This window comes from Prionailurus bengalensis, chromosome B4 (assembly GCF_016509475.1).
Source record: "Prionailurus bengalensis isolate Pbe53 chromosome B4, Fcat_Pben_1.1_paternal_pri, whole genome shotgun sequence".
Lineage (NCBI taxonomy): Eukaryota > Metazoa > Chordata > Mammalia > Carnivora > Felidae > Prionailurus > Prionailurus bengalensis.
Window position 1 is genome coordinate 117,468,433 of NC_057358.1, and position 12,749 is coordinate 117,481,181.

Below are 12,749 nucleotides of genomic sequence, written 5' to 3' on the forward strand. Positions count from 1 at the left end.
AGACGAGGTTGAAAAGAAAAAAAAATGGAGACACCTCTTTTACTTCTCTTTTGCCTACCATTTATAAAAGTAGATAAAAATACATACATAGTATCAAAATTATTTGAAGAAAAAACTGTCTTGCCATACCAGACATTAAGATACATTACAAAGCAGTGATAACTAAAATAAGCTGGAGCTAGAATAAGAACAGATGGATCACCAAAACAAATTATTTCAGATTAAGAGAAAAAAACGTTACATATAGCAATATGATTAAAAAAAAAGAAAGTATCACAGGGGCACCTGGGTAGTTCAGTAAGTTAAGCATCCAAATTTCAGTTTCTGCTCAGGGCATGATCTCGTGGCTCAAGCCCTGCATCGGGCTCTGAACTGACAGTGTGGAGACTGCTTGGGATTCTCTCTCTCCCTCTCTCTCTCTGCCCCTCCTCCACTTGTGCTATGTCTGTCTCTTCCTCTCAGAATAAATTAAAAAAAAAAAAAGTATCACAAAATAATGAAAAATGAAGCTGTCAGGATTCAGGGAATGGTAAACATTTCCTCCTGAGCAATCTGAGGGGAAAATAAGGAAAAAAACCCAGCAATCAAGGAAATCCAAACCCAAGCAATGACATCTTTCTATAAATTATCTAAAGCAAGTATTATTATTACTTTTTTTAGAGAGAGAGAGAGAATGAGCAGGGGACAGGGCAGAGGGAAAGAGAAAGTAACTCGCAAGCAGGCTCCAAGCCTAGCACAAAGCCTGACATGGGTGCTCAATCCCATGACCCTGGGATCATGACCTGAGCTGAAGTCAGGAGTCAGACACATAACCAACTGAGCCACCCAGGCGCCCCTGAAGCAAGAATTTTAAAGAGTAGTGTCAGTAAAAGTAGATGTGGCACATTACTAGTGGCGCTGCCACAACAAGCATTAATTGAAAAGGTTCACAGGGTTTGATCTGGGAATTCCATGTCTCTGTATCTAGCTACCCTAAGGAAATGTAAAATGGCGGGGAAAGGATGCTGTGGTCACGTGCTACAGCCTGTCCCAGCACAATTTAAAATGATGCAAAATGAAAAGTAGTAATTTATTAATTATCAACCGCTATGAAACAGTTAACTGTTGCTGTAACAATGAAAATGATTGCCATAAAAATTATTTGGTAACTTAAAAAACTTACATTATAAAAAGGATCTTAAACAAAAATATTAAACTCTGTATATGAAAAAACACAGAGAATATTTGAAGATGATAACCACTGCTACGGAATTTAGATTATGGTCTATTTTCTACATTGGTATGTTCTTATATTTAAAAAATAATTTTTAAAAACATAAAAATTGAGACTGTACAGATGCAAAACGGTAAGACACTCAAACTGTTAAAGTAATTAAGCAAGAAGGTGATTAGACTAAGGTGGCTCTAATGCCTTGGTACCCTAGGTAAGCAAACCAAAACCTAAGCCACAGTCACTATACAAGAATCTGAGAAAATGAAACTTAAGAACAACCAATCACAAACAGTCAACTAGGCTTTCCAAAGAAGGCAACTGCTTAAACTATCACCAATCAAATAATTCCCTTTGCTTCTAGGTCTTCCCTGTAAAAACTTCCCACTCTCCCAGTTCTAGTTGGTAGACAGGTAAAAACCTCTGGTTTGGTGTTCCCTAATTCAATCAATGTATGCTCATTAAACTTTGAAAAAAAAAATTAACATGCCTCAGTTTACCTTTTAGAAAACAAACTAAAAAAACAAAACAAAAAGATATTCACTAAAGGGATAAAAAATAAATACAATAATTGGAACATAAGACTTTTATAAAGTTAAGAAAATCCCCCAAAACATGATAAAACTAGGAAATCCAAAAAAGAATAAAAAGAGAGAAAAAATAAGATGCGATGATGGAAAGTTTCAATCACTTTGCCCTTACTTTAATTTCTGTATGAGTGATTGCTCCTCTTAACACTGTACTAAACCCTAGAACTGTGTTTCTAAAACCCAAGGATTGCCTGGAACATTTTAAAAACGAAGCTCAGAGATTTGAATTCAGTTGTTCTGGGACAGAGCTTAAGATTTTACATCACACACACACACACACATCACAGAGACATCTAGTTGGGTTTTGTTTGTTTTTTTTTAATCAACAAGAGTTCATGTGAAGGCCGCTGACCTAGAAGAACATAAGATAATAAAAACCTAAGATAATAGGGGTACTGGGTGGCTCAGATGGTTAAGCATCCAACTCTTGATTTTGGCTCAGGTCATGATCTCTTGGCTCAGTTTGTGAGTTCGAACCCTGTGTGTCAGGCTCTGCGCAGACAGCCCCAAGCCTGCTTGGGATTCTTTCTCTCTTCTCTCTCTGCACCTCCCCAACTCACACAGGTACTCTCTTTCTCTCAAAACAAACTTAAAAAACAAAAAAAAAAAGATAATAAATAAGAGTTTATGACAAAGAATAAAACGCAAAAACAATTTTCTTTTTTTGATGGATAAGTTATGACCTGTTATTCTATTTTGACTTTCAGAATATCTGAATCACACATAAAAGTCATTAACATGGACAGCAAATACTGTTAAGAGGTCAAACAAGCGGTACAGGATAGGTCTGAAGAAGGGAAACAGACAAAGGGCAAATGGTTACAAGAAAAATCTGGTTGGTCCTAAAGAAAAGATTAATCAATGTGCTTATTTACCAGGAAGATTATAACACTTTTATTCATAATGGGCATTAGATAAGAAACAATAATGAATATCCTACATTATTTGGTCCAATAGTCTATAGTATCCTCCTCGCCACAATATACCTAAAGGACGCAACATACGCGGATCAGTATCGCTAACTCACTAACAATGTTTCTCAAATTGGGTGGGAGTAGGGAAGCATATGCAAAAATCCTGGAGGTTATGTACAGTTTTAAAAGCCAGGGAGATTATTTTAATTCAATTGTCCTTGTGAATCACTTACTTAACCTGAAGGAATAGATCAGCAAAACAATTCTGGTACATTACCAACAATTCTTCCTATTAAAGAGGAATACAAAAAAAAAAAAAAATTGCCAGTTCTGAGTGCTAAATGCAAGGTACTTTGAAAAGTGCTGTACACATACCATTTCATTTAATTCCCAAACCCCATGAAATAGGTTCTGGCACTTCCCAATTTCATAGAAGAAACTGACCCTTAAGTGTTTAAGTAACTGGTTCAAGATCACATGATTATCAGTTACGACTGAAATAATTTCTTTATGGAAAACAAATGGACACATATAACCAATTCCAACTAAAGTTGGAATTCAGATTTTTTCCCAAAAAATTGTACTTAAAATTAAAAATGTGTCAGGGCACCTGGGTGGCTCAGTTGGTTAAACAACCAACTCTTGATTTCAGCTCAAGTTATGATGTCATGTTTGGGATTTTCTCCCTTTCTCTCTGGTCTCCCCAGCCCGTTCACTTTCTCTCTTTCTCTCTCTCTCTCAAAATAAATAAACTTTTTAAAAAATGTGTCAACCATTTTATAGCTTCTAAGGAAGAAACAGGATCAGAGGAGAATAGAAATAGAAATAACATTTGATGGGGGGGGGGGGCAAATGCTCACAAATTTATGGGGAGGGGCGCCTGGCTGGCCCAGTCGGTAGAGCATACAACTCTTGATCTCAGGGTCATGAGTTCAAGCTCCATATTAGAAATTAGGAGCTTAATTTTTTAAACAAAAATTTTTTAAAAATTATGGGCAAAAAAATCTACTGTAAAATACAGTGCTGACTCTACTGTTCCTGAAATGATAAAAAGGTCAGTAAATAAATCATGATATTGAAAATTTAACTGATACAAAAATTTTTAATGTTTTAAGACCATATAATAAGTTGAGAAATATGAAAAGGCACTGAATCTCACAAATTATGAAAATTCATTTTTAAATGTTACATTTCAAGATGTCATCAAGCCATACTCTCTGATTTCTAAAATGTACCTAATTCTTACAATATACCTACTATAACAGAGGTATAATTTAAACCTCAATTTAAAAATATATCAATAAAATGTCTTTAATTTTAAAATCAGACTCTAAAGCAGTTTTTATTTAATTACAATAATCCCAATAAAAACAAAATTCTTGGTCAACTGCATACATAAACTATCAGGGCAACAGGGATGACAATAAATGCACTGTTCTCTCCCTTTGAGTGCAATTCTATACTTCAGTAAATGCATTTAGCTCTAGTACTACATAGGTAAAGAGCTCAATTTCATTAAGCATGAAATTTTATCAGCTAAACCAAATTTCACTCTTGATATCGACCAAAGTTTTTAGATCTTTAGAAACAGATGCTTTATGTACATATAAATAATGTAATTTTATATTTCCAATTTGTCTAAGACAACAAGTTAGTACAGTTTACATGTAATTAAAAAGACCCAATAATGCCGTTATTGCCCCTCCAGGTTGGCCTACAAACTGCTTCCATATTGCTCACACACAAATACCACCTACATGTAACAACAATACTCAAAACTCTTGATGGCTTTTAATTTTTCTCCCGTATCAGAATTGACTCTTGACTCTTTCTAGGCCATGATTAATCTGACCATAATTTACCAATTCAGATCCTAATCCTATCACTTCATTCATTCAGTTAGGCAATACATAATTTGGAGGGAATACCAAAAAAGCATGGTCTATCTGGGGCAAAAGGCCAACCAGAATGGAGATTTATAAATAATTAATTACAAAACAACGTCTTAAGTACTATGGTAGACATAAATGTTATAGTACAATTACCACAACTCCACCAGAGGAGATGAAAGACGACAAAGTGACATTTGCCCTCAAAAATGAGAATTTCTCTCCAAGCATCACAGCACTGTAATACCAACACATCAGCTTCCTCATCTTTATTTCTTAGGATGGACCAGGAATGCTAGTATAGAACAGACATAGATACATGGATGGATGGGCAGAAGGAAGGAAGACATATACGTAAATGTAAAGAAGAATGAATACCTGTTAGATTTAAATGGCCAAAATTGGATGTAATAATACAGATGAGGTATTCCAAAACCCTTACATATTAAAGGAACAACAGGAAAAAAAAATCTGAAATATATTTAGGAAATAAAATTGATAAAGTTTGGTGTGAGAGACTGGACTAGGGAAAGGAGAGCTAACAGAAAAGCATAATCTGCCAAAGCTTTTGGCTCAAGCGACAAGGCTGATGGTGGTACATTACTGTGGTTGGGAATGGAGGCAGAGACTAAAAAAATGTTCAGCTCTGGTAAAGGAACACTAAGAGGCAACATCTGGGAGGTAACTAGAAGGAATTCAGGAAAAAAGGTCTGGATTAGAAGTAAAGGTGTGGAGATCATCAACATAGAGGTATTTAAGAACAAAGCACTGAATATAGAGGAGACTGCCCAGGGAACATGTAAAACATGAGATTAGGACCAAGAGCAGAACATTCCGGTCAACAGTGTTGCTGTTATTTCACATATTATAATAGTTCCTCATTAAATTATATTTTTATACCATATACAATGACTAACACAATGCCTAGGGCACAACAAATGCTTTAAAAGTACTTACTTATTATACCCCTGAATTGAAAAACAAAATGTATTGGGGCACCTGGGTGGCCTGGTCAATTAGGTGTCCAACTCATGATTTTGGTTCAGGTCATGCTCTCTCAGGTCTGGAGATAGAGCCCGCCTCAGGCTCTGCCCTGGGCTCCTGGGCGGGAAGCCTGCTTAAGATTCTCTTTCCCTTGCTTTGTCCCTCCCCTGCTTGAATGCACATGGGCACCTCTCCCTCTAGCTCCTTGCTCTCAAAAAAAAAAAAAAAAAAAGGAAATTAAAAGAGAAAGAAAATGTATTAAGTATAATAAAGCCATAAAGGATTTCTTAAAAATATTTCAATAAGACAAGCTCAAAGTGCTAAAGTCTCCTTAAGGAATCTAAAATTTATTTCAAAAATCAATAAAAAGCTTTCCACCAGAAATAGCAGTACAAACCAGTAATTAAAGCATTAAAATCTGGAATTATGGGAAAGGTTTATTTTAAAGATAATGCTTAAAAATATATATTAGCTAGTTTATTTTACATATTAGCTGATTTAAAGGATAATGCCTCTAAATTTGGAGTAAGAAGAGTTTCAATGTTGTTACCTAATGATTTTTCACAAATATTAATACCAATTTTTACCAAACTTTGTTTATATTATTTAATATTAACACACACTATTAACAAATGTTAACCATCAATTATAAGAATAGATGGACTAAATATATGACTGAGAAGACCAAAGTGAGTTAGTCACTAACCTAGAATATAGTTAAATTATTCTTGGGTCCTTTTCCCACTGTTTACAAATATGTATTTAAAATTTAGAGTATTCTTGAAAGTATTTACACTAATAAATGCATAAAAAGAAATAAAAATGCGCTTTTACAAGGTTGACAAGGGGAATATGCGGCTTAGTTGGTAGAGCATGCAACTTTTGATCTCAAGGTCATAAGTTCAAGTGCCATGATGAGTGTAGAGCTTACATTAAAAAAAAAAGGTTGACAAAACCTTTTCCAAATTAACTTTTATGACAACAAAAGAAAATCTGCTTTCATTGCTTTTCCACTTTAATGTAATACCCCTAGTCAATTCAATAACATTTTCTGTTCTTCAAATTGAACAACGGATAGGATATATATCAACAATAACATCATAAGGGCTGGCCTTCAATGTAAAAAGGTATTACCAAAAATGTACAATCTGCTCTGATATTTCCATTTTCAGTGGTATATAGACACATAGTAATAAAAACACAAAATCAAAATTTACACTTTACTTAACTAAATAAGCAATTCCAAAACCCAAACCAATAGGTAATTATTTGTGCACAGATATAGATATAAAATTTATCTACCTTAAAACAAAATTCTCACCCAATACTGAAGCAACCTACACAGCATGCATCTGAGCCACCTTCCCATTTATGACATATGCTAAAATAATGCAAACTAATTTTAACACATGTAAAATCAAAACAAGAAAATTTAGAAGCAAAAATGAGAGTAAATATACAGTATAATTATTTTTGCTTTTCAGCACCAATATTCATTTTACTTTGTGCCCCCCCCAAATAATTGATAAATCCATGATTAAAAATAAATCTACAAATATTTTCAGTATTTTTTAGCACCTTTAATTCATATTTAGCTATAAACATGTCCTCTTATACATTTTGTATAGTTCAATTGTTTTGTGTGTAGTAAGGCTAATTCAATGGAATTTAAGTCTAATTTTGATGAGTTTTTAAATTTATCACTTTTTAGTTCTCTCTATAGCAGACATTTAACACAGACTTTTTAACATCACATCCCCAAGGAGGCAGTGTAATATAGTGGTTTGAACACCAACACTGGAACCTCAGCTTCATCACAGAGGTAGGACCTTGGAGACCATCACTTAATCTAGGGCCTCTGTGTCCTTATTTGAAAACAGGCACAATACCTATATGATGAGCTTACTATGAGGATTAAACAAAGTAATACCTGGCATAGTACTAGCAAAAGAGGTAATTGAGTTTAATTTCTTTCACATATAGTTTACATCAAAAAATAATTTTATTTTGGGGTGGCTGGGTGGCTCAGTCAGTGGGCATCCGACTTCGGCTCAGGTCATGATCTCACGGTTGGTGAGTTCGAGCCCCGCGTTGGGCTCTGTGCCGACAGCTTGGAGCCTGGAGCCTGTTTCGGATTCTGTGTCTCCTTCTCTATCTGCCCCTCTCCCGCTTGTGCTCTGTCTCTCAAAAACAAATAAATGTAAAAATAATAATAATAATTTTATTTTTTTAAGCATTTTTTTAGCATTTACTTTTGAGAGAGAGAGAGAGAGAGAGAGAGAGGCTGGCAGAATGCAAGCAGGGGAGGCGAAGAGCAAGAGGGAGACAGAATCCAAAGCAGGCTCCAGGCTGTCAGCACAGAGCCCAATGCAGGGCTCAAACTGCAAGATCAGAACCTGAGCTGAAGTCAAGACCCTTAACCGACTAAGTCACCCAGGCACCCCCCCCAAAAAAATTTTTTAAGGAGACTTGGAGAGCAAGGTAATTTTCACTCATCCCAATATGCCACAGATTTGTAAATCTACCTCCTCACATACAGTATTCAGTATCATAGGTTACTATGGAACATAACATTATTTATAGTAGGCACCTTCCCATTAGATTTATTGTTAGGTATTTATTTAATTTCCAAGTTGGCCAACAGAGAGGGAAACAGGCTAGGAAAGGTAAGCTACACTCAGATATATTCAATACATTTTCCTGGCCCTTGGCAATTACTCTTTCCAGGTCAATATTTTGCAGATATGAAAGCAGTTGCCAACTAAAAAGGCTCAGAGTAAAATAATGACTAAGACTCCAGTAATGACAGTAAGAATTCTTGGCTTAATTCATAAATATTGTAAATAGAAATTAAAAAAAAAAAAAAAGGTCCTCTCCCCACCAGTTCAAAGAAATTGCCAACACTGTAGGCTGAATGCTAGTAACCTACACCAAATTTTCTATTTAGGTGATTTTTTAACCTCATAAATAGTATATAAAGCACAATTTTAAATGCCATAAACCTCCTGTTTATCTTCATCATCTAAAATGCAAAACGCCGGGGTTCCTGGGTGGCTCAGTGGGTTAAGCATCCAAATTTAGCTCAGGTCATGATTTTGTAGTTCATGGATTTGAGTCTTGCACTGGGCTCTGTGCTGATAGCTCAGAGCCTGGAGCCTGCTTCAGATTCTGTGTGTGCCTCTCTCTCTGCCTCTCTCTCACTGCACTCTGTCTCTTTCACTCTCTCTCAAAGATAAACATTAAAAAAAAAATAATAAATAAAACGCAATATGCCATGATCAGTTTATAAATTGCATTTTAAATAACTTTTCCATTTAAAAGTTTAAGCAAAAATTACACATTCAAAATTCAAAGAACCTCAAAACTATTCTTCCTTCCCATATATGAAAGGAGACAATTTTTAAAATAGATAAAATACTCTAATGAATATTTTTATTAACTGAATTTAACATATAATGTCCTTTTTCTACAACACAGCAATACATTTGTTAAGTAATTATCCTCCGTGGAAGTGTAAAAACTATAAAAAAGAATGCCATGACATGATGCTGCAATTTTTATAAAGATTAGAGAACAGTAATAAAGACTCAAAATGTAATGCCTTATAAATATGCAACACGATTAGACAATAACAAAGAAAATACCAGGGGGAAAATTTTGTGTTCACAGATAATGTTTTATAGTATTACGGGACATCATCTTCACTTCTTCAGTTGCCACTATAGTTTCTACCATTCACAGTAAAATGCCTCCAGTTGTTTGGTTAGTACTATTTCACCAATAAAGGAAAAGGAGGGAAGTACTGCTGAAAATAAGGGGAAAAACAAAAGCCTCAACAAAGTAAATTATTTTATGCCATCTCTTTCCACCCTAATCATAGGACAGAAGCAATATCTAAAAACGAAACATATCAACAAATATATACATTAAAATCTGTTTAGTCAACACGACTACAGAGAAAATAAAATTTAAATTTTCTATTTTTTGTAAAACCAATGACTTATTAGGACAAGATTACTGGTGTACAAAGCTACCACTGTATATTGGATCACTACCATACACTGAAATAACTCTTGCAATTTCATCTTTCCTTACTATGTATGTCTCTTTCTCCCTTCAGGTAATCAGAGCACATCTGGCAGGCTACACTATTTCAAATACCTAACACCTGAAAGTGACTTTATTGGGTCAGAGTTCAAGGATGAGCATAAACTCTTTTACAGGAGCTTCTTTCAGTAACAGGAAAATTAGGGTACTAACAAGGCTTTATACTTCATACACTTTTTTTCTGATTTTAAAAGGAATGTAAAAATTTGGAAAATACAGAGCTGTATTTTTTTTCATCCATAAATCACACCACCCAGAAATCTTCGTTAACTTTTTGGTAGATTTCCTTCAGAGAATTAAACTTCATAATCTAATTAAACACTAACCAACATGTAGAAAATAGCCACTGTATCTTTGATTTGGCCTTTTGATAAATATGCTACACAAAACACCAATCATTAATGATACGATCTTTAATTTCACAGAGATATTTGAAATGTGTTAAGTGGTGAGAGTGGGGTAGGGAGTACACAATTCAGAGGCGGGTCCCTAAAACGAAATCCTTTTCACAATTTTTATAGCGTCAACATTGTAATGGCAGCAAGATATGGCTGTTCCCAGAATAATATCAACAGTAACGTCCCTATACCAAAGTCTTTACTTTTAATTTCTTTCCATCATGCTTCAATGTCTATTTTTGCTGTAAAATATACATGTATACATGTACATATATGTGTGTGTATATATATATATACGCCAAAGGCTCAGCTATTTTCTTTGAAGTCCAGCATTCAAACTGTTAGTGTTCCTGGCCTATGAGACAGTCCACCAGATAAAAGGATGACACTTCTATATTCCAATATTCTCCCTAATAAAAAAAAGACTTTTCCTTAAATATTGCCAATTTTTTTTCCATTGTTACAACCGTTGTTTTTGGAAGTATGCTGATATTAGAATTACAAAGATTGACATGACCTCATTAACAAACAAAACCAATAACACCACTGGCAGCAAATTTTTTTCTTAAAATTTGATTGAACCTTGCCTCTAGCTTCAACGGAGGCTTTCCTGGACTCCAGGCATTAAAGATCTTAAAATCCCATTCATTTTCTTCTGCCCAATGGTTAACAGAAGTCTAAGATACAGTAACTCAAATTTGTTACTTTGACCTTCTAACACTAGCGCCCTTTAAAAGAAATCCCTCAACAAGAATCAGCAAAGTTTGAAGAAAGAATTGTCTTTAAGTCAAGCATTTCCTGATAAGTGACAGAAGGTCTGGCTGCCAGGAATACACTTTGCTGACCCTAGTAAGAGCCGAGACTCAAAACAAAATTTGCCACTTTTGTTACCTAGAAAATTTATTTGGCTAAGAAGTGATAAACCATAACCAAGGCCGTGTCTTTAGTGGACGAATTAATATAAAAGAGGAGCGCCACGGGTTTCAGCTAAATGTTTTTGCCATTTTTGAAGAAAAGCTAATTGTTAGTGGCCATGTGACATTTTAAGATCCCAGAAAGGAAAGGGTGGGAGGAAGAGAGAGGAGTTCAAGGCAGTTCAGGGTCAGAACAAGCTCAGGCATCCTGTCATTAGCAAACGTTCCCCCAAGCTGAAGGCAAAATACTGCTTACCCGAAAAGGAGTGGGTGAAAAGTAGGGGGAGAATGAGGGGGAAACCACAAGGGAGTCAATGTGGCAGTGAGGTGGTGACGGGAAGCAGGGAATCTGGAGCTATCCAGCTGAGTTGGGGAGCAAAAGCATCGGGCACGAAAATGCTGAGAAAAGCAACTGCAACGGAGACGACAATACTTGGCAACTGCCCATATTCCCCTCCCCATCGGTTCTTTGGGTTTCCCACACTCCCTCCACCTCAGCTCTTGACCAACACTCAGGGGTGTGACCCGCCAGCGGGAGGCTGCGGTGATCTTTGTCTCGGCCGGCTCCCCACGCGAAGGCTCCTCCTCCTCCTCCTCCCCCGCGCTCGCCACCCGCTCACACCCCCGGCGTCTCCAAGGAGCTGGAAGCGCGGCGGCCACCGCCGCCTCCTCGCCCACCTCCCGCGGACTCGCGCCCTTCCTTTCCCCTCCGCCGCCCGCGCCTGCAGCTCCACCCCCGCCGAGGGGGATCTTTGTGTCTCCGGGGACTTTCAGCCTCTTTCCTCCTGGGCCTCCCCCGGAGACCAAACAGGCAGCAAGCACCAGAGGAGGCTGCGGCTGGAGGCGCCTCCCGCGAAGAAGCCCATCACATACCCACATCCCACCCCACCCCGGAAATGCCTGGGCGACCCGGGGTTCGCGCTGGACCAGAGGGGCGACAGGCACTCGCGAGCTCCCTACGCCGCGCCTCCCTCTCTCAACTTCCCGGCCGGGCCTGAGCCTCCAGCGCCCCCGAAGCCTCCCGCCCCGGCCCTCGGTCCCAAGCACCCTCCCGCCCCCCTCGGCTCGGGGTCCGCCCGGCAGGAGGAAAAGCCCCGCGAGGTCGCCCGCCACCAACTCACCAGCAAGTGCGGGGGCCGCGTCGCGAAGCGAGGCGCGGAGCGTGAGCTGCTCTGCCGACGCCCGCGGCGACCGGATGCAGGTCCGGGTCCCAGCGGCTGGCGGACCCGAGGCGCCTCCGAGGCGCAGGCCTCCGCCGCTGCCTTCCGGCTCTCGCCGAGGGTCCGGAGCCTCCGGGAGGGGCCGCGGGTTCCTCACGCGTTGCCAAGCCCCCCGGACAACATGGCTCCCGGGCCGCCGGGCCGCCGGGCCGCGCGGGCAGCCCACTAATCCCCTCGGAGGAGCCTGGGCGGGAGCGAGGCGGACAGGGAGGTGACGCCCGGCTGAGGCGGCCCGCCCGGACGAGGGTTCCTTCTTCTCTGCGGCCGGACCGTGAGGAGCTCCGGACACCGCGGGCGGCCGCTTTCGTTCTCTGCGTGTGCGTCGCTTTCTCACTCGGCGGCTGCGGACTGACGCCTCCGCCTGTTCCCCGGAGGAGAGCGAGCGAGCGAGAAAAAAGACTTTTATTGAAACGATCCAACCAGCAGCGGCGGAGAAAAGCGACCCGCCGCGGGAGCTTCCCCCACCCCCGCCTGAGCGGCTTGCCGCGGGCAGCGCGACCCCTGCTGGCGGCGGCGGCGGGAG

At 39.0% G+C, this 12,749-nt stretch overlaps 1 protein-coding gene across 2 annotated transcripts in view; it reads right to left on the minus strand.

The window, feature by feature from the left end:
• The window catches only part of CDK17 (cyclin dependent kinase 17), a 109,738-nt gene extending 97,522 nt beyond the window's left edge, over positions 1 to 12,216 (minus strand). For both annotated transcript variants that reach the window (XM_043562188.1, XM_043562189.1), the window contains exon 1: positions 12,128 to 12,216. The gene's annotated coding sequence lies outside the window, so the exon portion shown is untranslated. The remainder of the gene's footprint in view (positions 1 to 12,127) is intronic.
• Positions 12,217 to 12,749: the final 533 nt, after the last annotated feature.